General features: G+C 45.1%; 1 long non-coding RNA gene across 1 annotated transcript; it reads right to left on the bottom strand.

Annotated features, from left to right (window-relative positions):
* Positions 1-782: 782 nt before the first annotated feature.
* On the bottom strand, positions 783-18,303 carry LOC140104170 (uncharacterized). Its single transcript, XR_011850254.1, has 2 exons — positions 18,198-18,303; positions 783-1,652 (listed from the first exon to the last, which is right to left on the bottom strand). It is a non-coding gene; the product is annotated as an uncharacterized lncRNA (long non-coding RNA).
* Positions 18,304-23,991: the final 5,688 nt, after the last annotated feature.

Here is a 23,991-nt window from a genome sequence, read left to right as displayed (position 1 = left end):
AAATCTTGGGATCCTGTGTCTATTTTTAGCCCATATAAATTGGAGGATAGAGGCCTGTAAGGATCTCACCATTCCCAGTGGGACAAGTTTTGGAAGGGTTTAGAATAAATAAAAATGGTATTTTTCATGGCCGCTATTGTACCAAATAGAGATAAGGGGAGGCTTTTTCAGTTGTTAAGTAAAGTCCTTATTTTCCCAAACACGGTAGGGTAATTGTGCTTCTGGTATGAGCTGTGTATATGAGGGAGTTAAGAATACACCCAAATACTTGATCATGTCATAAAGCTGATACCCGCCGGAAATAGAAAAAGCTTGGTCTGTGAGCCCTTGCCATACACCCCTTCATGACCATCCAATGTATATTTTATTGTTGGCTGGTCGTTAAAGAGGTATTCCTTGATTGGCCAAACCTGGCAGAGATGGGAACACAGAGGAAATTCTCTGATTAACCCAAATGGGTAAACAGCCCAAGGTGGCTCTGCCATACCATTTCTGTAAATCTCGGTCTTTCAATATTATTCCTTGTACTGGAACTTTCTTTGGGTTTTGCAAATAGACTCCTGTGAGGGCCTCCTTGTATATGTTGTATTTCTTTCTTTCTGGAATAAAAATACAGTTAGCTTGCATTGTAGAATTGGTGCTTCTGAAGCCACAACTCTTCTGGAAGCAACTTTCACATAAATGAAGATAAAAGCTAGGCACCGCAGTATATCAGTTCTACACGGTGCAGTTTATGCAACCTTGTAGCTGCCAGCTGTGCCTTATAGGTAAAAAACAATTAATACTACTATGAAAAGTTTTATTGTAGGCTAAGAATCCATTTGCATTGTGTCATCAAAAGCTGCAGAAGAATTTGACCAAAACCAGAGCATGTTGCTGTGATAACCAAGAGAGTATGAATTCAATGCAGAGTGTGAATATACCCTTCTCACAAGTCAAATAGAGGGGATAGGATTTTAAAGCAAAAAATTAGAAGGTAGTTTAATTATAGTTGCCTTGTATAATTTCCAAAGCTCAAGTAGTTTTTTTACAGGAAAGATTATCCTATTTTAAACATTGTTGATAAGAAATAAGTCTTCAAAATAATATAAGATGGGAAAATGGTCTATTCGGTCTACTAGTAAAAAGGTATAATTAGGCTGATCACAATTTAGGTAACCAAACACTCTTTAGGCTGAAAACAGGTGAGCTTTGCAAATTTCTATTGTTTTCATTATATAGTTAAAAGGGGTAGTAAAAACTACATGGTCACATATAATAACTGACATTACCCCACCATTGTATTTAATGATACGGTGCTCATGAAGAGATAATAAAAAATGCAAATTGGTTACTGATAAAGTAAATTTTGGCAATCTTATGTCAGTGTATGCACATGAAAATTCAACGAACATCCAGAAAAAAGTCACAAAATGTCTCATAATTTAAAATGGAATGGCCATAGTTCTGTGCCACAAGTGTCCAGGTTGCTTGGTCAAATGACATTGTACAGCAAGTATTTCTGGCAGTGTTTTCTGAGTAAAGTTCTCCTGGATGTATCTCCATTATATCCATTGTATATATTCATAAACGTGTCAGTCTTGATGATGTAAAGCAGTGTATCCTCTCAGACTGTAGCAATGAAAAATATTCAAAGAAATATAAAATTCTTCCTGAAAAATAAATAACAATAATACTTTGCATTATTGATCAGGGCAAACAATGTTAATAACATCTCATATACATTTGCAATTCAGTTCCTTCCCAATCTGTAAAGCGTACATCTGTGTTTACATAGTGTTTTTGACCTTTATGTTGTAGTTCCTATATAAATTTCCCTATCTGTCCCCTGGGAACCTTTTAGGCCCCTTTCACACTTGTGAGTGTGATGCCCGGATCTCCCAGCCCGAACACTGCAAACCGGAACTGAACTGACATTCGGAATTCAGTTCCGATTTACGGTGTTCAGGCCGGGAGATCCGGGCAGCACTCGCTGCGATTGTGGCGCAAGTTCACCGCATCACACTCACAAGTGTGAAAGGTGCCTTATATCCACCTGTAGATGGGTGGGGTTGATATCATCGATTCATAGAAAACCTTGTACCCAAAGTTGTGTGTAATAAAATGTGCAGACGTTTTCTTTACTGTTCGGTTATGATTCATTTAAGTCAAGACTCTGCCCTTTGCAGGACATAGAGAGATATATTTGCATATTCTGCATAGATCATATATTTCTCCTTGCATGGTATGCAGGATGGGAACATTTAGTTGGCTCAACCAGGTGTAATTTTGTTGTAGATGAGGTTTAAGGAATCTGATGCATTTGATTTCAGCAGCTGCCTGCAGGGTAATTTTGCAGGAATGGATTGCCCCGCGTGCCCTGACTCATCTGTTTTATTTGGACAAACGTTCTCATATATTACAGATGAACTGGAAACAGGTTTCCACCTTGAAAGAAGATAAGGTAGAAGCATTCTTACAGACTTGGGAATCAGTTTTTTACAGTTCTTCCTGGCAGCATTCAACCAAAACAAAATACACTTTCCGACATACTACTTGGTATCTATCCAGGGTGATCCTGGAGGAATGTGGGAAGGACAGGTGTGGTATGTGTTACATTTTTTAACCCCTACAGGACCAAGCCATTTTTGTGTTTCTGTTTTTCACTCCCAACTTTTCAAAAGCCATTTTATATTTCCATTTACGGAGTTGTATGAGATCTTTTTAACTGAGATTTTACTCCCTAGTTTCACCATTTACTATTTTGTGCAGTGAAGTGGAAACTAGAGAAAAAAAAATTCCAAATGCAATGCAATCAACAAAAAAATTTGGGTGCATAATTTTTATCGCTTTATTCTGGGAGCCAGTACAATATCAGTACATACCATATTCATATAATTTGGTTATGTTTAAATTAACCCCATCATGACCGCCGAACATAAATATACAGCAGTCCTCTTCTTACATGGTGGGTGTCAGCTGTGTAACCAGGAACTGCCGCAGTTGGTGCTGGCTGTGATCGTGGCAGTTAACCTGTTAGGTGCTATGGTTAAACCTGACCATGGCACATAACAGGTATACTGCAGGGCGTCTCCATCTTCAAATGGCGCTCGGAGCCCTCCATCCGAGGGTGCTGATTGGCACAGTGACAGCTGGGAGCCTATTAATGGCTCCCATAGCTGTATTTATTACAATAGTAATAGTACAATATACTGCAGTGCAATTGTATTACAGTATAAGTGATCAGACCCCCTAGAGTTGAAGTACAATGAAAGCCGTACAAATAAAGCCCATCAGAATATTGCACAACTGTGTTTTTTTGCTAATTTTACCCTTTTGGATTTTTTCCCAAATTCCCAGTACATGGCAGAGAATATAACAGTCGATACAGATGATACCCCATTACATTTTTCACTCTATGGTTCATTGCAGCCAATTAATAAGATCAAAAAAGTAGGTTTTAATGTACACTGCACCCCATCTTGACAGAAAAAAACAGAAATGTAGATATTTTTGCTTATTTATTAAAAAATAAAAACTGAAATATTACATGGTCATTCAGACCCTTTGCTGTGACACTCAGGGAGCAGTCCAGTCACATGTTTAACGCATGCGTTAAAAAACGCATTGCAACAGCTGAAGAGAGATTAGCCTAATTAAAATGCTGTTAACACTTGCATTTACAAAACACAACCGTTAATGCAGTGTTAATGCACACTTTAACACAAGCGTTAACATTTGTGTTTTGTAAACACAAGTGTTAATAGCTGTTTAATTGGGCAAATCTCTCTTCAGCAATGAGTTTTTAAACACGTGTCAAACGCAATGTGTGACTGCACTCTCAAATGCTGTGAACCTTTGCTGTGACACTCATATCTAATTCACATGCTGTCCATTTCCTTCTGAACCTCCTTGAGATGGTTCTACTCCTTCAGTGGAATCCAGCTGTTTTCACTTAAACTGATAGAACTTGATTAGGAAGTAGGGAGATGGGGGAAAGTTTCACAAAGTCAAATATCACCTTATAAACAAACAGTGTATACTAGAAAAGTAAGTTTTTTGTTAGTATTTTCTATTAATCCAGAGAGTTTATGTACCGTATATGCCGGCGTATAAGACGACTGGGCGTATAAGACGACCCCCAACTTCTGCCCTAAAAATATAGAATTTGGTATATACTCACTGTATAAGACTACCCCTCTCCCAAATGAAAAAGAGTCTGCTTAAAACTTTGCAAAACAAACAAGAGAGCAAGTGCCTGGTGATCATAACTGTAAGCTGCGATATTAATGAAGATCCGACATGCTTCTGTAAGTGCCGCCTGTGACCCCCAGCTCTGTGACGCCGACCGCTGTGACACGGCGGCTGCATTAGCATACAGCGCGCCGTCCCGTCAGCGCGTACTAAGCCTCTTCTAATGACTGTGAGAGGCGGACTGCCGCGCATGCGCGGCGGTCCCAGGAAGCGGCTCTCTGTGCGCTGACGGGAAAAAAAAACACCTCACACAGTGCGGCCCCCGTATATCCGGCGTATAAGACGACCCCCCCACTGTAGCCATTATTTTAAGGGGTTAAAAAGTAGTCTTATACGTCAGTATATACAGTATATGTATAGGTTGGACTTGATGGACTGTTTTTTTCTAATTTTTTTTTTACCATGTACTATGATACTGCAGCCCCCCACTAGTCGGGGCTTTATGGCAGAGTGTACCAACGGAAGCCTCTCCTCAGTGCAAGACATATGAAAGCCGCATACAGTTTGCAAAAAGACACATGAATGTCTCCCAGAAATAAGATTCTTTGGTCTAATGAACTATAAGGCCCCTTCCACACTTGCGTTGCAGATCACGACAGGGTCTGATCAGGGTGCGATCAGGGTTTGGTCAGTGAAAAACGCACATTTTGCATCAGAGTTCAATCAGTTTTCAGTCAGAGTTTGTTCAGTGTCTCAGTTTTTCAGGCGCGTTTTCAATGCAATTTCAATGCGTTTTTCAGGCGCAGATAATGTGCGTGAAAGGACTGTGTTAAAAAAAAAAAACGGGCACGGGCAATTGTGAAAAGCCCATTGATTACAATGGGTCAGAGTGCAATGCAAGTTCTGCGCGTCAAAAGCATGTGCAAAACACGCGCGTGAAAACCGCAAGCGTGGAAGGGGCCTAATTGTAAGTGGTATGTGTGAGGAAAACCAGGTGCTGCTCATCACCTGCCAAATACAATCCCAACAGTGAAACATGGTGGTGGCAGCATCATGCTATGGGGTGTTTTTCAGATGCAAGGACATGATCACTGGTTTCAATTGAAGGAAAGATGAAACAGAGATATCCTAGATGAAAACCTCTTCCAGAGTGCTCAGTGCTCAAATTGTATTTGAAGGCTATGGTACAGTCTTAAAACATCAAGTGTAACTTTTAGGCTTTTCTAGTCATTCTCTCTCTATAGTATTGTAGCTACCGTATACACTCGAGTATAAGCCAACCCGAGTATTAACCGAGACCCCTAATTTTACCACCAAAAACTGGGAAAACCTATTGACCTGAGTATAAGCCGAGGGTGGGAAATGCATTGGTCACAAACCCCCCCAGTATATAGACAGCCAGACCGCTATAATATACAGCCTGCCCCCTGCAGTATACAGCCAGCCCAGCTTGCCGCCAGTAGTATACAGCCTTCCCCCAGTAGTATACAGCCAGCCCAGCTTGCCCCCAGTAGTATACAGCTTGCCCCCAGTAGTATACAACTTGCCCCCAGTAGTATACAGCCAGTCCCCAGTAGTATACAGCTTGCCCCCCATAACATATAGAGACATGTTATGTACAAAAACGTCTAAATCATAACACAAACCCCACATATATAGCATCTCCGCGTCCATAACAACATGTAGAATAAAAGTAAATAATTATTGAACCCGCACAATGAACGCCGTAAAAAAAAATTGTTAAAAACCTGCCAAAATTTTACCTATTGAATTCCACAAAAAATGCAATAAAAAGTGATTAAAAAAATACCTGTCATGGGTGCTCCTGTGACACATATCACATGCCCCTTGCTGCCCCCCGGTGCCATGCTCGTGCCACTTATCTGTCCTTGCTCCGGCACAGGCTCCACCATCCCGGCGCGTCCCCACCTCCTAGGGCACACGCGTTCCAGCGCTCGAAGATTTAAAGGGCCAGCGCACCGCTGATTGGTGCTGCCCATCCCCTGGAAATTGCATAAAAGCCAGTCTCTCCCAGCATTCCATGCCAGACCTTCGTGCTTATGCTGTTGAGAAAGCGTGTGTCCCTGCCTTGTGCCTGTGTTTGGATTTCTCATTGTGATCCCGGTTCTGTACTTGACTTTGATCCTGTTCCTCCTACCCTAACCTCCTGCTTTGTTCCTGACATTGATCCTGCGCTGTCTCTCTCGACCTCCTGCGTGTCCCTGACCAAGATTCGCCTGATGTCTTTGTACCTCGCCTTGGCTGCAGACAAAGTCGCACCTGTGGAACGACCTGGTGGTACCACGCCGCAGCAAGTCCAACCCGCTTCGGGGCGGCTCTGGTGAAACCCGGGTACCACTTAGATTCCGGTCCCAGGACCCCTGGATCCTGACAATACCTACTCTAGAATGTTACTGGTGTAAGGTATAACATGTCCCACATAAACAAGCCATCAACCAGCTCTGTGGCCAGAAAAATAAAAGCGTTCCTCTTGGAAGACGACGATGCAAATACTATAGATTTTTCTCCATATTAGGTTTTATTTTGCAAAATTTTGTAAAATGTAAGAAAACATATCTAAGTATGGTATCCCTGTAATCCTGTAGTTGACACATAGAATAAAAATAAGATGTTTATTGGGCTTTATGGTGAACGCCAAAAAAAATGTCAAAAATCAGTTACATAATTGATGATTTTTGTCAGGATCAGTGGATCCTCTGGACCACCGCGGGAGATGGAACTAGCCGACACCTGGGACCGGAGTCTAAGAGGCACCTGGTTTTCACCAGAGCCCGCCGTAAAGTGGTCGTTCCACAGGTGTGACTAGCCCGCGGTGGCAGCCGAGGTACCTTAGCAGAAGACAGTCTTGTAGTCAGGTCCGGCCAGGGTCAGGGCAGGCGGCAGAAATGCAAGTTCAAGTCAAAATCCGGGGTCAGCAATAGGAGGTCCAGGCAGGTGGGAACGGGAACACAGGCACACGGAACACAGCAACATGGAGGAACTTGGGTAACACACAGGAACGCAGGAATACACAGGAACGCAGGAATAAACAGGAACGCAGGAATAATCACCAGGAAGGCGTGAGGCACAAAGATCCAGGGAAGAGTAGAAGCCAGGAGAGGTGAGTGAAGTGAGCGGGCTGCAGTGGGGGCACACGGAGGGGCACGGATGCGCCTGCAATTCGTGACAGGGATCGCGGGAGCACCTGTGACACTTTTCTACTCATCCATGCCCAAAAAAGTTAATATGTTTTCAACAATACGGGATACCAACCCCAAAATGGTATCAATAGAAAATAAATCTCATCCAGAAAAAAAAGTTCCCACACATGGCCCCACCAATAGAAAAACTAAAATTTTATAGCCTACAAAAGTGTAGGACAAAACCTGGCAGCTGCAGGTCCCTCCTTCCCTTCTGCGCCTCGCTGTGCACCCCTATAACAAGTAACATCCACATGTGGGGGTCTCTGTACTTGGGAGAAATTGCATAAAACATTTTATGATGGGTTTTCTCTTTTTATATTTTGGAAATGTGTACATTTTAGGGCTAAATGAACCTATAACCAACAAAATTAGACCACTCTAAATTTCATCTCCATTTTCTTTTAATCACCATGGAGATCTCAAGGGGTTAACAATATTCCTAAAATCTGTTTCTGATAGTTTGAGGGGTGCAGATTTGGGTTGATATAAAAGGGGTTTGTAATATTTCATTAAAAATAATAATGATCCCCAAAAAAGTCAATTCTGCATTCTCCTTGAAAATACAGAAAACTGAGGTTCCATTTGTAAGCCACGTGACATCAAAATACGTTTTCTAGACATTTCAAAATTTATGAAAACCTAATTTAAACCTATGGGAATGTTATTCAGCAACTTATTCAGGTTGTAAAAGCATCTGCCTGTGCAACACCCTCGCCGATGCAAGGCAGAGCTGTGTTTGCAAATACGTCCCACCATGTAGCTTGCAGCCTGTGTAGGGTCTGATTAGCCTCACAGCATGTCACTACCTAACACTAGATAACACAGATGAACTCTGCAGTGGTAGATCCTGCCTGGCAAGGCAGGAGTTAATTTTTGATGTGATGTAAGATGTGTCATCCAATCACATGTGTTATCCTAATGTATTGTAAGCTGGGATGTAATTGGAGGAGTAACCACCACATGACCAAGAGCAGAGAAAAAGTGACGGTTGGAGATTTCCAACAGTCAGTTCAGTCAGAGAAGTAAGTCTGACAGGATTCAGTCAGAAAGACTAGCCAGTCAGACAAAGCAGTGAGTTAGACAGAGAGAGGAAAGAGGTATCATCCTACCTTCCAGGGTGATACCTGAAGGACTCCAGGATAAAGCTGAAGCATCCTACTAGGACACAGCTACCTCCCAGCCTGCCCTTGCATCCAGGCTGATGATCCCTCCTGTGGATCCCTCCAAATGCATCTCAGCACTCCACCATTTTGTTAAGGCACGTTGCTGCGGTTCTTGTCGGTTCCAATAAAGAACTGTAAGTTGTTTTTGTTCAACGTCTGCCTCCGTCTGGTCCCTGCTACTACGGCTGTCACCATCACGGGCACCCTGTCCACCACACAGAGACTCATACTCCAGACCCCAAAGGGTTGCCCCAGGGAGATCCGCTATAGCAGCCTCTCCCTCATCATTTCTTGCCAACACCACCCTGCTGGAGACCTGCCAGGCTGTAGGACAGCCCTCCAGTTCCCCCATACCAAGCACTGTGACACTAGCGTGCCTAGGCCGCAACCGCCAGCCACTTAGGTACTGCGGGCCCCGGCTGACTCCAGGCCCCGAGAAAAGGCTAGGCCCCGGTGGGGGATGTTGCAAGTGGCGTCACGAACACAGGATCATTACTTCTGTGCCTTATTCTGGCACTAGAGACTATCCTTTATTGAAAAACTACTGTGCTGCCTAACCCTGCTACCATTCGGGTATAGGCCCAAGTGATTTTGTGCTATATTTCACATTGACTTTATTACTGCTGCCAAGCGCTGTCAAGCATCGCTCCAGCAATCAGGGGGTTAATCCCTGCTAGCTAACTGTTAGCTCAACTACAGCTGGTGCAGAGCGGTTGAAGCATTTACCTCACAAGGCTGTGGCGCAGCAAGTATTTCCAGCCCGCCAAATCCTCACTGGCGGGAACTCCAGAGTCGTCACTAAGCTCCGCCCCCTGCGCGAGTGGAGCGAAGCACCGTGGAGGAGGAGCTGGAGCGTATGCGGCCGGCAACGAAGAGGGTTAATCGGCCATCTTGGATTTCGGCGCAGGCCGCGCCTGAAGCCTGCCAGCAGCGTGCACCTCATCCGGAGTTCTGGCGCACGTGTCCTGCGACTGGAGGAGAACACCGCTGAGCATCACCGAGCCCCTGAGCATCACCGAACCGCGGCTGATCCTGAGTGAGTACCGCTGGGGAAGTTAAAGGGGGGTAGAGATTGTTTCCGATGCTAGGTTATTGGCTCACCTCCCAGGGAATAGTGACTGTGTCTTAAAGTGCCCACGTCCCATTCTAGCCATCGCCCATAGCAACGGACATTGTGTAACCCTACAGACTTCCCTCAGCTAGGCCAGTCATGTCCGCCCAGGACGAAGATACGGGACTGGAGCAGGTCCCCTCCCCTGGTCCCTCCTCAGGGTACCGGAGCATGTTAAGCCCTCCAGAGAGTCCTTTCACCCCTGCTACAGTCAGGGTCCCTGGGACCCCCACCATGATGCCTCTGACTATGCCATACTATCCAGGGGCCCCCTGGTTACCCCACTACAAGGGAGAATCACACACTCTCCCTGAATTCAGGGACAAGTTGTTAGCCACCTTCGCCCTGTACCCGTTCACAGAGGAACAGAAAGTGGGCATCCTAACCGGGCAGTTGAAAGGACCCGCTCTCCGGGAAGTCAAGTCTTGGCCCCAAGAACAGTGTCAGAATGTGGTCCAAATTCTTGATAGGCTGCGCAACACCTTTGACAAGTGTACTGCCTCAGAGTTGAAGCAGCAATTCTTCGGGAAAAGACAGAAGCCCCAAGAGTCCCTCCGAGACTTTGCCCTCTCCCTACAGGAGACATGGAAGGCCATAACCCGTCTTGATCCCAAAGACGCTGAAACCTCTGATCAAACCCTGAGAGAACAATTCATTAATGGACTTGTTGATAGAAATCAAAGGTGTCAACTAAAGATCATCTCTTCTCAAAATGCCCAGGCCTCCTTTCTTGAGTTTAAGGAAATTGCCATTGACATATTAGGGGACCGACCGCCTACTGGACCGCAGAAAGAGCCTGAATCCGTGGAAATGGAGGACTCTGCTCTAGCTTGCCATCCAACGCAGTCAACATCACCTACTCCTGCGGCTACGGAAGTTGCTGGCTTAGCAGGACTGATCCCTAATCTGGCCCATTTGGAAGTGACTGTCTCCGCTATGAGGAAGAAACCTCCAGAGAACTCTGTACGGTCAGCTACCCCTCGTGACTCTCCGGCCAAACAGCGCCCAAGAGAAGCGAAGTCGTTAAGCACCTGGAGTCAGAAGAAACCCCGCCAGCGGTGCAGCTACTGCCATAAATATGGGCATGAAGAGGATGGATGTCGTCAGTTAAACGACAAACCCTTGGAGCTAAGAGACGACCTCCAAGGGAAGAACCTGTAAGTCCCCGAGATGCTAACTGGATGCCCTGGTTCGTGGGGACTCGCCCCATGGTTCATGTAACCATCAACGGAGTTACCCTACCGGCCTTAATTGATACCGGCTCTCAAGTGACCACCCTCCGGAGTGCTGCCTTCGAGAAATGCCGAGGAGGAGCATCCTCAGTCCAGCCTCCCAAGGCTTACTTGAACATTATTGCTACGAACGGAAAACCCGTACCCATCCGTGGCTACTGGGAGCCCACGCTAACCATTGGAGACACTGAGTTAACCAGACAGGGCGTAGTGGTGACACGAGTGCCCGAAAACGGTAACTTCTCCCTGGTACTGGGTACCAATGTCCTCCGCCACTGCTACCCTGAAGTGCTGAAGGCTCTCCACGACTCACTGCCAACAGTGCCCAACGGTTCCCGGAAGGTAATTCAGGAGACTATGCAGGTTCTAGCGGCGCAACAGAAGTTTGCTGGCCCTAATGGTGAAATCTGCAGAGCCCGGATCAAGGATCCCCAACCTGTCCGCCTTCAACCTGGGACTGAGACGTTAGTATGGTGTCGAGCCTGCGTGGGCGTCCAAGGTCAAGACTACCAGGCGATAGTAGAACCTCTACCAGCTGATGAAGACCTGCCCATTCTAGCAGCCCGGAGCCTAGTCACTGTATCCCGAGGACAAGTACCCATTCGACTACTAAATGTGGGAGACTCCCCAGTGGATCTGAGAAAGTACCAGGCCGTAGCCACTCTCTTCGGCGTCCATCCTGAAGACTTGGTGGAAACCTCTCTGTCTGCCTCCCAACAGTTGGAACTGAAGCAAAGTGCTGAAGGTGAGCCTGCCGAGCAATCCTGGTGGCTTGAGCTCAATATTGGAGACGACGATTTTACTCCTGCAGACCAAGTACAAGGTGTCCTGGATGTCGTTATGAAGCACCACCAGGCCTTCAGCAAACACCCACTGGATTTTGGGCAGACTACCCTGATCCAACATACCATCCCTACTGGCTCTCATCCTCCTATCAAGGAACGATACCGGCCCATACCTCCAGCCCGCTACCAAGAGGTGAAAAAGCTGGTACAAGAGATGAAGACAGCCAACGTTATCCGGGAGAGTCACAGCCCATGGGCTGCCCCGCTGGTCCTTGTGAAAAAGAAGGATGGATCCCTTCGATTGTGTGTTGACTATAGGAAGATCAACAATATCACCCACAAGGATGCCTATCCTCTGCCTCGAATCGAGGAATCCCTCGCAGCCCTAGGGTCAGCTGCCTACTTCTCTACCCTGGACCTGACCAGTGGCTACTGGCAAGTGGCCATGGCGCCGGAAGACAGAGAGAAGACGGCTTTCACCACCCCAATGGGCCTGTTCGAGTTCAACAACATGCCGTTCGGACTATGCAACGCCCCAGGCACATTTCAACAGCTGATGGAGAGATGTTTGGGTCATCGAAACTTCGAGACCGTCCTGCTATACTTGGACGACATCATCATCTACTCCAAGACTTATGAAGACCACCTCCACCATCTGGCTGAAGTCTTCCAAATCCTGACCCAACATGGGTTGAAGGTCAAGCCATCCAAGTGCCACCTGCTACAACCTAGCGTCAAGTACCTGGGACATGTGGTGAGCGCTCATGGAATTGAGCCGGATCCAGAGAAGATTGCAGCTGTCCACGACTGGCCTACCCCATCAACCATACGGGACATCAAAAGCTTCTTGGGATTTGCCAGTTATTACAGGCGTTTCATCCCGAAGTTTGCCCAGCTGGCGGCTCCCCTGCAAGAACTTCTAAGGGGCCTGCCAAAAGAGAGCCAACGTTCCCGAGTATCCATTGAGTGGACAGCCGAACGAGAAGCTGCCTTCCAGATGCTCAAGCAACGGTTGACTGAGCCTCCGGTGTTGGGATATCCAGACTACAGTCTGCCTTTCACCCTATACACTGATGCCAGCAAGCAAGGCCTAGGGGCTGTACTATCCCAGCTCCAAAACGGAACTGAAAGGGTCATAGCCTACGCCAGCCGTTCCCTCCGAGAACCGGAGCAAAACGACCAGAACTACAGTTCCTTCAAGTTGGAGTTTCTGGCGTTAGTCTGAGCTGTGACCGAAAAGTTCAAGGACTACCTGGCTGCATCCTTCTTCACTGTCTTCACAGACAATAACCCCTTGGCGCATCTGAACACCGCTCGTCTTGGAGCACTGGAACAACGGTGGGCCTCCAGACTTGCCAACTTCAACTTTACCATCAAGTACCGGGCTGGTAAGACCAATGACAACGCCGACGCTCTGTCCCGTCTCCCTGACCAGTGGGAGGGACCCTCCACGGATGCTCAGTGGGAAGATGTCGAGATGCCAGCGTTCTATGCCCGGTTTGTGCGTCAAGATGCCCAGAGAGTTTACTCCTTACCGTCAGAGGCAGCGCCAGCTACTCCTCAAGAAGAGTCAGAGCCCCCTGCGGAAAAGGACCTCTGGATAAGTCTTCAGGCTGATAGCCGCGCCATAGGAGAAGTAATGGACTATCTCTCTAGTGGGCGAGTGCCTGAAAGAATCCGCCGCAGAAGAGCTGATGGAGAACTGTCTCACTTGTGGCGCCAGAGAAAGACTCTGAACATGCACCAGGGTCTGCTACAGAGAATAACTCTGGACCCTATCACTTATGACCGGCTGTACCAGATTGTGATTCCCAGGAGGGACGCCAAGATAGTACTGGATATGTACCATGACCAGTCCGGACACTTTGGCGCTCAGAAGACTGAAGCCACCCTCCGAAGGCGCTTCTACTGGGTCAACATGAAGCCTGGTGTCGGGAATGCCCAGCCTGCGCCATCGCTCGAGGAGAGCGACACAATCAAAGGGCCCCTCTACATCCCATTGTGAGCCAACGGCCCTTAGAGATCCTGGCATTGGATCATGTGGATCATCAAGTTGGAGCCCAGCAGATCTGGTCACAGTTATGCTCTCACGATCATCGACCACTATACCAAATTTGTGGTTGCAGTACCTGTCAGAGATCTATCTGCAAGGACCACCGCAGCGGCCCTGTGGAAGAGCTTCATCCTCCCCTATGGCTGTCCAGACCAGATCCTTACGGACCAAGGAACAGCATTTGAGTCCCAAGTCTTCCAGGAGCTGTGCACTCTATATGGCTGCAAAAAGCTGAGGACCACAGCCTATCATCCCCAAGGCAACGGGCTTTGTGAAAAGATGAATCAGACTCTAATCAACATGCTGAGGACTCTGACCCCTGCAAAAAGGGCTGACTGGCCAAAACTGTTGCCCGAATTAGTGTACCTGTACAACAATACCACTCATTGCTCCACAGGATACACCCCGTATTATATGATGTTCGGGAGACACGGCCATCTCCCTGCTGATATGACCTGGGACATGGAGTCCCCTGATTCCCAGTCTTTACTCCCCCAGACTGACTGGGTTCACGAACTCCAGAGGCGCCTGGCGGATGCCAGAGAAGTTGTGGATCTGCGGTTGGAAGAGGCCCGAGAGAAACAAAAAAGAGACTTCGATCGTAATGCCTGTGCTGAGCCTCTTGCCCCAGGAGATCGAGTGTGGCTGCGCAACAACCATCCCACCAGTAAGCTAGATGGGCGTTGGGAGCGTGAGCCATACCTAGTTAGGGACAGTCTCTCCCCTGAAGTCTACGAGATTTCAAGAGGAGACCGTCCACTACTCCGGGTACATAGGAACCGGCTGAAGAGATGTCTTCGCCCTTTTGCCCCTATGTCCACACCTCTCACCTCGACCCCCAACTTACAGACCTCCTTGTGTTCACCTACCCCCAGTTTCTTAGAACTTGTGACTGTGCCTCAACTCTGTTTTGTTGTTTCCACTCCAGTAAGAGGTACCCCAGAGAGACCATCATCCCCACCGCAGTCTCCAATACTGCTGCCTGTGGAGGATGATCCGGCTCCAGTGTCTGCAAACCCTGAAGCATCAGAGGCAGCTCAGACTCCGACTCCAGCGCCTGACTCAGAGGAGGACGATGAGGAGGTTGTTATCTTCTCCAGGCCGGAACTTCGGAGGTCTCAAAGGGAGACAAAAGGTAAAGCTCCTGCGTACCTGCAGGAGTACCAACTGGTGTCACACAGAAGGAGGAGACAAGTACCCTTTTCTGACACCGAAGTACTTACCACCGAAGAAGATACTGAGTAACCCCTGATGGGCTGTAGCCCACTTCAGGTACTGTGAATACTGTGTACATATATAAATATTATTTACGCTAACCCTATAGAGCCAGAGACTTTCCTGAGACTCTCACCCTATTTATTTATTTCAGTCAAGAGACATACCTTGAACTGCCCACTGTCATGTGCTATGATAGCACCCCTACAAAGGACTCTGTCCCTCTACACAAAGAGGAGACCCTTTGCATCTTTATTGCACTTTTCCCACTTCAAGGGCTGTACCCAGAAGATGGACTTTGCTATTAAAGACCTTCTGAGAGACTTTTGCCAACCTCAAGGAAAAGTTGCTACTTTATTTATTTTTATATTGCACTTAATGCCTTCCTTTTAGGTACGGACATTCTACATGCACTTTTATGCCTTTCCTTTTCAGGTAAAGAGACATTCTATGCTGCTACCCTGAGTAGCCTAACTATCTGTAACATTTGTAATGTTATAAGATGTGTACCCATTGGGCTCCTAAGCCAATGTGAGTTTACAACATGTTTGCACACTGTCAATATATGTCAGTAGTTTGCACTAACCTTTTATAGGCTTTTCAGATTGTACTGTGGCTGTGTCGGACCGTCTAATCTGTAAACCTTGACCGCTTTCTTATGCCTCAAACCAAAGCTTTGCAAGTGGGGGTAGTCCGTAAACTGCGGGTCCTTAGGGGACCGGGGGTATTACAGAGATAGCACCTGGATGCCACTCACACAAGGGTAAGAATGTCAGTCGGCAGGTACTTGTACATTGTACAATGTTTTATTGTGTCACATATGCCAATGTAATGCATATATACACTATATATTTGTCGCCAGGGAAGAAGTGTTTATATAACAAATATACAGGCCCCGGTGCAAGGAGTGGATTACAGTACATGACACCACACCTTTCCTACTGTACAGTTTGGTTTAATGGCATCAGCAACCAACTGTCACACATGTCCTTGTCTTAGTCCGACACCAACCCAGGTGCCTGTCTCCAGGACCATGGGCGGTTTGTCCCTACAGATCATGTAGCCTGCACTTCACAGAAGTGCCCCTATCTACCTCTGCGCCCCAATCAGTCTGTAGTCGAGCCGAGGGCGGCTCTTTCAATTGCCCCGGGGGTATGCAACACCCTCGCCGATGCAAGGCAGAGCTGTGTTTGCAAATACGTCCCACCATGTAGCTTGCAGCCTGTGTAGGGTCTGATTAGCCTCACAGCATGTCACTACCTAACACTAGATAACACAGATGAACTCTGCAGTGGTAGATCCTGCCTGGCAAGGCAGGAGTTAATTCTTTGATGTGATGTAAGATGTGTCATCCAATCACATGTGTTATCCTAATGTATTGTAAACTGGGATGTAATTGGAGGAGTAACCACCACATGACCAAGAGCAGAGAAAAAGTGACGGTTGGAGATTTCCAACAGTCAGTTCAGTCAGAGAAGTAAGTCTGACAGGATTCAGTCAGAAAGACTAGCCAGTCAGACAAAGCAGTGAGTTAGACAGAGAGAGGAAAGAGGTATCATCCTACCTTCCAGGGTGATACCTGAAGGACTCCAGGATAAAGCTGAAGCATCCTACTAGGACACAGCTACCTCCCAGCCTGCCCTTGCATCCAGGCTGATGATCCCTCCTGTGGATCCCTCCAAATGCATCTCAGCACTCCACCATTTTGTTAAGGCACGTTGCTGCGGTTCTTGTCGGTTCCAATAAAGAACTGTAAGTTGTTTTTGTTCAACGTCTGCCTCCGTCTGGTCCCTGCTACTACGGCTGTCACCATCACGGGCACCCTGTCCACCACACAGAGACTCATACTCCAGACCCCAAAGGGTTGCCCCAGGGAGATCCGCTATAGCAGCCTCTCCCTCATCATTTCTTGCCAACACGACCCTGCTGGAGACCTGCCAGGCTGTAGGACAGCCCTCCGGTTCCCCCATACCAAGCACCGTGACACTAGCGTGCCTAGGCCGCAACCGCCAGCCACTTAGGTACTGCGGGCCCCGGCTGACTCCAGGTGGGGGATGTTGCACCTGAAAATGAGATGACTTTGAATTTTGAATTTTAGCAAATTTTTCAAAAAAGTCATGAGTTTTTACACTTTTTTTAATAAATAAACTCAAAACCGATCAGCCAAAATTTACCATGTGACAAAAAAAATCTCAAAATTGCTTTGATAAGTAAAATTATTAAAAAGTTATAACCATATAAAGCGGTGCATTTCAAAATATAAAAAACGGGACTGAGCCTTAAGCTATAAACTGGCTACTTCTGGTTAAGAATCTGTGGGAATACATCTTTAAGCCTATCACATGATACTGTCTACTGATCCACAATATGTAAGGATATCAATTATAATTGTGTTTGTTAGTATGTTTATCTATGCTTTTCAGGTGTGATATAATGAATTGAGCTGCTGCATCTTAGTATTGTGTGTAATGCTTCCTGAAAAGCTGCTGTATTTAAAGAAAGGCAATCTACCAACAAAACCAAGCATGATAAACAAGGGACACTTACTCATAGATCTGATGTGACTGGTAAACTTATGTGTAAGCCATGGCCTTGTACCATCCAAAATCAACTTTTAAAATTATTTCAAATATCATGAGGGGCTCTGGTATGTGTTCCACAGGCACTCAGTGCTGTAGCTTCACAGACAGAGGGAGGAGGGAGAGAGCAAGGGGTTGAGTAAGACATGTTCTTCTCATTGTAACAGCCTGTGAAACTACAGCACTGAGGGACTCTGGTAACACCCCCAGAGCCTTAAGGCTCATTAGCATATTTTTAAAGGTTGATTTTAGAAGAAAGGAGGCCATGATTAACATATATTAGAAGAATAACACAGTCGTGGTGCATGGATCTATGAGTAAGTGTCCCTGGTTTATCATGCTTGATTTTGATGGTAGATTGTATTTAAACATATAAACTGCCTGATACAAATATAGACATGTAGAACTTAGAGGACAGAAAGCCTATACAGGATTATATATTAAACAAGGGACTTGTGTGTTTCTTGAACAGTTTTAAGTAACTGTGTTTTGGAAACTTTGAATGGAGATTTCAGACAGTATACTTATTACTTTTGTGGTTTGGAAAACACTCTTGTTGTACAGATTCTAGATCTGACCATGATTCCTCAAAATAATCAAATTTAATTTCACAAATACACATATCTTAAAGTGGTTGTCTTACTATTAAAAAAGGGCTTTTAAAAAAATAAAGCTTTACTCACCACGTCCAGCATTCCTGGTGTGCCGCTGATTGCTTAAAGGGGCATGGAATCTCCACTCCGACTGCTTCCAGGCGTCTGCCACCCGTCTCCTGCTACAGCGCTGGGACATATGAATAAATGGGTGTGCCAGGCACCAGGAAGTTGCCATATTGGAGTTTCCGTGCCCCTGTAAACAAAAAACACCAGGAGAGCAAGACTCTGCCTGTCAGTAGGTGATTATGTACTATTAATATTTAAAGGGGTTTTCCCATGAAATCAAGTAAGGCCCTATTCACGGGATAGAGCCTAACTTGCTGATCAGCGGGGGTCTCAGCGCCGTGCTCAGATATCTCCATCAGCTCCATAGAGATAAATGGCCGTCTGCTCCATTAGTCTGATGGAGCTACGAGGGGTCCGACAGACCCCTTGTTTTTGCAGTCTGAGACCCCACTGATCAGCAAGTTAGGGCCTAACTTTAATTTGTGGGAAACCCCTTTAAGATCTATTTTATTCTTATATTAATTCTTAGTAAAATAAAAGGTAGTTATTTACCACTTTAATCTCAGACAAGCTTCATGATAACTGATAACTATGTTTAAATTGAAATTTTTTGCTACAGAAATATTCATCCAAAGCCAGAAGTTGTTTCAGCTGGATGAAGCAATAAAAGGCATCAAACAATGGTCCAGTGGTCTATTGTTTGTGTCCCGTGGGCTTTGTGTTATTGGAGGGTGTGCACTGCAGATGTCAATTCTAAAAGACAATCCAGGTCCACAATAAGAGCAGAAATAGCACCTGCCCTTTCTTTTCGTTGCACGGGCAGTTGGTTATTGCACAGGGCTGTAGAATTCAGAGGCATGAGCTCATAGAAAGTTATGGGATTAAAATATAACTACAGTCTGAACAAACTTGTAGTGTCCATGCAGATTTAGACAAAGTGATTAAAGGGGTTGGCAGGATATTAGGTAATTTACTAATATACATATTAAAAGTTATGCAGCGCTTTCTAAATACCCCTTTAACTCTTACTAGACAGAACTATCCACAAACTCACTAAACCTTCATCACATAATATATCTTCCACAATGAATGAGAATGTAAGAAAAAGAAAAAATATTTAATGTTTCAATAATTAATGTTTTACAGGCGATCCCCTACTTAAGGACACCCGACTTACAGACAACCCATAGTTACAAACAGACCCCTCTGACCTCTGGTGAAGCTTTCTGAATGCTTTACTATAGTCCCAGACTGCAATGATCAGCTGTAAGGACAACTTAAGAACAAACCTCCAGACCCTATCTTGTACGTAACCCGGGGACTGACTGTATTAGCGAACACTGGAAGTCTTGATGGTCATGTCACGTGTTTCCAATTTATTTTGCCACTATTGCCAAAAGGTTCCAGAAAAAAGTGAGTACTCTAATTTCCTTTTGAGGAACCGTGCAATGCAATCATAGGGTGGTGTCTTCACTGTGTCTTCACAGGACAACCCTGGGTATTTTGATGCCCCCTAAGCCTGCCATCATCATATATTTATTTAACCCTGGCAGAGGCTTAGACTAATAGGTTGCCTGTATTTTAGCATTATAGTTAAAATACATTTCACTAGATATTGATGCAGAGAATAAAGTTATCATGTTATTAAGACTATAGTATGAACAGTGTAAATTCTAAATGAAAAATTGCTAATTTTTTTCCCAATTTCTCCTGTACTAGAAGATTTCCAGTAACTATAAATAACTACATGTACTCCAAAAGTAATACCATTACTTTTGAAATATAAGAAAGTGAAATATAAGAAAGATTCTATAATGCCATTGATGTTATGCAGCACCAGCATCACAAGATCTATAATCAATGCAACCATGACATGCAATTTCATGTTTGCCACAACGGATTATAGAGTACATTTACTTACCCGTCCCTTGCGTGATCCCCACTGTTCGTTGTCCCACGATCATGGACTCCAGCACGATTCACTATGATCGTGCGCCCGATTTCCTGCTTGTGTGGCTTCCCAGCTCAGGTCCGCCAGAGTTCACCATCTTCTTCCCAGTGCATGTAAGTGCATGGCTTGCGACACAAATTCAAATGTTAAATCCCGTGGTCAGTCCGAATCCTTTGAATCGTCCGACAGGCCGCCCCCCCGATTTGTGTCACATGAAAGCCAAAATTGTGGCACAGACACGCCAAAATTCTATCACGTGCGCCCTTTTAAATGCGCCGGAATATCCGACGTTTGTGTGGTCCGCGGACCCTTAGTAAATGAGCCCGTATGTGTTTTCTGTATGCATTTTTACATTAGCGTTAGAAAAATCCTCACTGACATCACAAATTAAAAACAACAGAATAATTTATGTTTTATCTTCACAAATATGATGTTTTGCAGTAAAACATATATACATTGTAGTAAGGTAATATTTTACCAGTTATTTTTACAATACTAACCTTTTTTTGACATCTTTAAACAGGAGGGGTGTGCAAATTTCTCTGAAATGTAGGGTCCCTTTGTTCACCTTGTAGAGCAGCAGAAACACTGTTTAGTTGGGACATTGGCACAGCATCAGGTCTCCTCTTCTGGTTTGCCCTGGTATTAGGACTCATTTTGTGGCTCTGCTTTTGTTGTCTACTATTCCGAGTTCTTCTGAAGCTGCTTGAAAGCCGTCCAGAGAGTGTCCTGACAAGACCCAACACTCCAGTATTCTTTTTGAGCCCAACATCATCAGCCAATTCCTCTGGTGGCACTTCAATATTCCCAGTATACCAAAACACCCACCAGATGAGACTGAGAAAGATCACAATTGATCCTGCATAGATTAGGAAATCATAGAAAAAGACATTGGCAAATACACCAATTAGGAGAACAGCCAGACCAAAGACATCAAAGGCCACTGCCAGCCAAAAGCAACAAGTACAACGACCAAGCCCTGCTCGACTAAGGGCCATGGTAGAGGGAAGAATGGCAGAAATATGTTGATCCTGGATATTGCAATTTTTCGATCAAAGTTCACGTTTGAAACACACCTACCAGCAAAATATCCAGGTGCATTGTACCTGCTCACTGTCAAATAGCTTTATGATCTCATCATAAGGTGAGGTTGGATGTAGTAAATGATTAACGATGGAGAGGTAAGTGAGCTGTTCCCATCTGATAAGACTGCAGTTCCTTTGGAGCTCAAACTGATTTCACAAGCTGCTGTATCTGTGGTGCATAGAAGCTGATAAAAGGTTAAAGCCACAAGGGATTCTGTTTAGTGCATAATATCCTCTGTGCCACCTGTTATCTATTCTCCAGGGATTGTCAGTCTCCTTATATTCTGAGTCAAGACTAGTTTATCTTCTTACGTGGGCTGGCATATATGGTAATGTTCTAAAATATACCTGTGAATAACATCTTCCATCACTTTTCTTTCTGTCTTCTGTGGTCTTCTCTGATCAGGTTTCAGTCAGCACCCTTGTGCTTTTTATTTCCAACAACAAAACACGCTTAGGCTGTTCAACGCTCAGCTCTGTACCTGCTGCACTGCGACAGGTAAAGAACCTGTTTCCTGTTCCCGTAAGCAAACAGTTCAGGATTAGACAGGTTACCTGGGAACCATGGAGACGGCACTTAAACGCCTCAGGTGTAGAAACTTAACCTCAAACAACTGGAAGGTGGAGAACTTGTCTAGAGATATAAACTTTGTGTAAGTTTTAATAAAAATATAAAACAAGACTTGTTAATTCATGAAAATGAGGTCTTGAATGCAAAGAGAAATTTATATAACTAATGACATAATAACTAATGTATGTACGTTTGAAGAAAAGGGAATATTTACATTTTTTATTTCCTGCATTATATTTATGTTTTTAACGTGAAAATAATCGGAAATTCAATGGAAAAAACTATACCTATAGCTGCTAAGGCGCTCCTGTATAGGTCACAGTTCCTATAGTTGTTGTGCCTAAACTTTCACTTCCCAAGAGTATTGACACCTAAGGTGTGACTTCTGGGCATTTTCAATTAATTTGTGTACGGCAACTATGAGAATTTTTTTTTACGTTTGTTGTTTGCACACATAAAAATTAAGAAAATGACCTTGATATAAACACAAAAGTCACTGGCATGCTGGCTTTAGACATTGCTAGGCCCATTTCTTCCACCGGGCAGGTCAGGCTGCAGTCCCGGTCAGAAGAAACAGGGGGAGCCAGAAGCCTCCCAATACCCCCAATAGTAGGGGTAACTTCAGTGTGCTGGCTACCTATATACTCAGGAGAAGGGGGCTACAGTGTGCTGGCTACCTATATACTGGATGGGGAGGGGGCTGCATTAAATTTTTTATTTTTTTTAACTTTTTATTCAAGCACTGTACATTACAAAATAATTGACGTGTGTATACAATAGCACATTCCATACAACAACTTTATACACAATAGACAATTAAATACCTCTATACCAAGTATTTTCACCCACTCCCCCCACCCTCACCCCTACCCAACCCTTCCGGCGACCGGTGACCAATAACCAGCCCATACCTATGGATACATTTGGACGAACAAGAATGATAAAAAGAAATCATACTATGAGAAAGAAGATTCCATAACCCTGCACCCAAGTCTACTTGGGCTATTACTCATTAAGTCTGTTAAGCCAGATGTCCCTCATCCCAGCTCTCTTTATGCCACTTTCATACTCTTCATACCTTTATGAATAAAATAGATTATCCAGTCTTTCCTCCCAGGCCTTAACCCTAGGCACATCCTTATCCTTCCAGTGTCTTGAAATCGCTATAAGAAGCCATAAGAAGTCCTTTTAATACACTCGGGATACAACTCGATGAACCAACAATACCTATTTTGGTGCCCAGGATGCAAATCTGTATATTTAAAGGAATAACACAGTTAAATACTCTCTGCAGTTTATCCACAACATTGGTCCATTATCGATACAACTTTGGGCACCTCCATAGCATATGCAAAAGTCTGGGATACAATATGGGACATGTTCTTAACGTTCTTACTGGTCATATACAATGAATCCACCCATTCCTCCTCTGTCAGGTCCATTATGTCTTTCTGCCATCTTACATAACACTCATTTGCCGGGAGGTCATTCATACTTTTAATCATAATTTTATATATTCTCTCCCATTGATACTAACCCTGGCCAGGGCACCACTATATAAAAGTCTCAGTTTATAAATTGTGGCCTGAAACCCATTCTTCTCAATACCAACCACATATAGTCCCACTCGACGCGGTCAAATGCTTTGACTGCGTCCAGTGAGACCATCATTTGAGTGCCTGTTAACTCACTAGGACACTGCATACACCACCACATACGTAGGATATTATCTCTGACCGATATCCCCGGCCTGAACCCCGACTGGTCCTCATGAACCACTGAATGTACAACCTTCTGCAACCTGGTTGCAAGAACTTTTGCTAGTAACTTATAGTCGGAGTTCAGCAGGGAGATCGGCCGATATGCATCCAGGTCTTTGGGGCATTTCCCCTCCATGAGAATTAGGACTAAAATTGCCTGGGGTAGTAAACCTTCATACGCTGAGTGGTTTAAAACTTCCAACAGAAAGGGGAGTAAAACATCTGTATACTGTAATATAACCTTCGGTGGTACTCCGTCAGAGCCAACAGCCTTACCCCTAGGGAGATCTTTTAGGGCCTCACTCAACTCCTTCAAGCTAAGAGGAAGTTCTAGAGCATCCCTCTCCTCCATTGATAACCTAGGAACAGGAACACTATAGTTTCATTTCCTTCCTTTTCCCCCACCGTTAACTCGGAGGAATACAACCTCTCAAAAAAGAGCCTAAAC

Source organism: Engystomops pustulosus, chromosome 10, assembly GCF_040894005.1.
Source record: "Engystomops pustulosus chromosome 10, aEngPut4.maternal, whole genome shotgun sequence".
Taxonomy (NCBI): Eukaryota; Metazoa; Chordata; class Amphibia; order Anura; family Leptodactylidae; genus Engystomops; species Engystomops pustulosus.
Note: the sequence above shows the minus strand (reverse complement) of the source record. Positions and strands in the feature narration are given on the sequence as shown.